We start from the raw sequence: 3018 nt of genomic DNA on the forward strand, positions 1-3018 counted from the left end.
ATGTTCCCCAATTAATGTACAGATTAAACACAATCCTCTTCAAGAATCCCAGTGGACTTCTTGCAGAAATTGGCAAGCTGATCTTAAAATTTATACAAATTCAAGAAACCCAGAATAACCCAAACAATATTGAGCAAGAAAAATGAAATTGGAGGAAAACACTTCCCAATTCCAAAAATTACTACAGAGCGACAGGTAATTAAGACAATGTGGTATGGCATAAAAACAGACATATAGTCAATGGAATGGAACTTAAAGCCCAAAAATAAATCATCACATTTATGGTTAGTTGATTTTCAACAAGAGTAGCAAGGCAGTTCAATGGGTGAAAGAATAGTTTTTTCAATAAATAGTACTGGGACAACTGGATATTTACAGGCAAAAGAATGAAACTAGACTCCTACTTCACACCACATTCAAAAATTATCTCAAAATGGGTCAAAGATCTGAATGTAAGAGTCAAAACTATAAAACTCTCAGAATAAAACCTATGTGTAAATATTTGTGACCTTGGGTCAGGCAACAGCTTCTTATGACACCAAAGTCAAAACAAATATTAATTGGACTTCATCAAAATAAAAAAAACTTGTGTTGCAAAGGACATCATCAAGAAAGTGAAGAAAAAACACACAGAATTAGAGGACATTTGTAAATCATTTGTCTGTCTTACTTTAAAACGAAAAAAAGAAAAGATAACTCGACAAGCAAAAGATCTGAACAGATATTTCTGTAAAGATAAATAAACGGCCCATATAAGTACATGAAAAGATGCTCAACACCATTCGCCAAAAAGGAAATGCAAATCAAAAGCACAATTAGATACCACTCCACATCCACTAGCATGTAATTCAAAGTGAAATCATAGACCTAAATGGAAAACCTAAAACTATAAAACTAAAAGCAAACATAGGATAAAATCTTTGTCACTCTGAGTTAGGCAAATATTTCTTAGATATGATATTTAACAGCATAAATGATAAATTGAATTTCATCAAAATTAGTAATCTGTGCTCTTTCAAAGACATTGTTAAGAGAATGAAAAGACAAGTCATGGACCTGGAGAAAATATGGGCAAAGCATGCAGCTTATAAAGGACTTGTACCAAGAATATATTTTAAAATGACCAAAATGAAATAATAAACCAAACTCAATTAAAATGTGGGAAAAGGCCTGAACACTTCAAATAAACACTTGAAAAAGATGCTCAACATTGTTAGTCACTAGGGAAATGCAAATCAAATCATAATGAGACACCACTACACACAGGGCTAAAAATAGAATAGCTAACATTAAAAAGAATGACTATACCAAGTGTTGTTAACGTGGAAGGACTAGAACTTTCATACACTGCTGATGGGAATAAAAAATAGTTTTGTTAATAAGTTATGAACTTAACAAGTTATTTTCTTTCTTATTAAAAAAAAAAAAAAAAGACAGGACCTTGCTCTGTTACCAAAGCTGTAGTGCAGTGGCTCTATCATATTGTAACTCAATGCAGCCTAACTCCTGGGCTCAAGTGATCCTCCTGCCTCAGCCTCCCGAGTATCTGGGATTACAGGTGGGAGCCACTATACCTGGTGTGATGGCTAATATTGAGTGTCAACTTGACTGGACTGAAGGATACAAAGTATTGTTCATGGGTGTGTCTCTGAGGGTGTTGCCAAAGGAAATTAACATTTGAGTCAGTGGACTGGGAGGGGTAGACCCACCCTCAATCTGGGTGGGCACCATCTAATCAGCTGCCAGCGGGGGTAGAATAAAGCAGGCAGAAGATGGAAGAGCTGACTTGCTGAGTCTTACGGACTTCATCTTTCTCCCATGCTGGATGTCTCCTGCCCTGGCACATCAGACTCCAAGTTCTTCAGCTTTTGGACTCTTGGACTTACAGCAGTGGTTTTCCAGGGGCTCTTGGACCTTTGGCTGCACAGACTGAAGGCTGCACTGTTAGCTTCCCTACTTCTGGGTCTCGGACTGATCCACCACTGGCTTCTTTGCTCCTCAACTTGTAGATGGCCTATCATGGGACTTCACTTTGTGATGATGGTATGAGTCAATTCTCCTTAATAAACTCCCTTTCATATATACATATATCCTCTTAGTTCTGTCCCTCTAGAGAACCCTAATACACTTTGCTAATTAAAAAAATTTATTTTTTCTTTTTTTTGTTTTGAGACGGAGTCTCGCTCTGTCGCCCAGGCTGGAGTGCAGTGGCGCGATCTGGGCTCACTGCAAGCTCCGCCTCCCGGGTTCACACCATTCTCTTGCCTCAGCCTCCCCAGTAGCTGGGACTACAGACGCCCGCCACCTCACCTGGCTAGATTTTTGTATTCTTTTTAGTAGAGACAGGGTTTCACCGTGTTAGCCAGGATGGTCTCGATCTCCTGACCTTGTGATCTGCCTGTCTCGGCCTCCCAAAGTGCTAGGATTAAATTTTTTTTTTTTTTTAGAGAGAGAGTCTTGCTATGTAGTCCAGGCCAAGTTTCTTAATAAGTTAATAAGCTTACTCATATGATCCAGCCATTCCATTCCTAGATATTTACCCAAAAGAAATGAAAGCACATATTCATACTATTAAAATAAGATGGAGACTAGGTCTGTAAATCTCCTGAACAAAGCCAGTTAAGCCATTAAAACAACCCTGACCTTGCAAATATAAGCAATAGAAGCAAAACTTAATTTGGGCTCTTTGCAAATGTAAAACTTTGGTTATTTTTTGTCTGTGCCTATATTAAAGAAACATTAGGCTGGGCATGGTGGCTCATGCCTGTAAGCACCTTGGGAGGCTGAAACAGGAGGATCACTTGAGACCAGAATTTGAGATCATCCTGGGCAATACAGCTAGCGAGACCTTGCCTCTATAAGAAATTTAAAAAATTAGCCAGGCGTGGCAGTGCATGTCTGTAGTTCCTGTCGTCCTGGTTACTTGAGGCTGAGGTGGGAGGATCACTTGAGCCCAGGAGTTCAAAGCTGCAGTGAGCTACGATCGAACCAAAGCACTCTAGCCCTGTCTCTTAAAAG

The 3018-nt window shown here is 39.0% G+C and overlaps 1 protein-coding gene across 1 annotated transcript in view; it reads right to left on the reverse strand.

Annotated features, from left to right (window-relative positions):
- CSGALNACT2 (chondroitin sulfate N-acetylgalactosaminyltransferase 2) overlaps positions 1 to 2031 on the reverse strand; it is a 46583-nt gene extending 44552 nt beyond the window's left edge. The window contains exon 1 of the mRNA XM_011973191.1: positions 2027 to 2031. The gene's annotated coding sequence lies outside the window, so the exon portion shown is untranslated. The remainder of the gene's footprint in view (positions 1 to 2026) is intronic.
- Between the last annotated feature and the right edge of the window lie 987 nt (positions 2032 to 3018).

Source organism: Mandrillus leucophaeus, unplaced genomic scaffold (assembly GCF_000951045.1).
Source record: "Mandrillus leucophaeus isolate KB7577 unplaced genomic scaffold, Mleu.le_1.0 Scaffold1352, whole genome shotgun sequence".
NCBI classification, from domain to species: Eukaryota; Metazoa; Chordata; class Mammalia; order Primates; family Cercopithecidae; genus Mandrillus; species Mandrillus leucophaeus.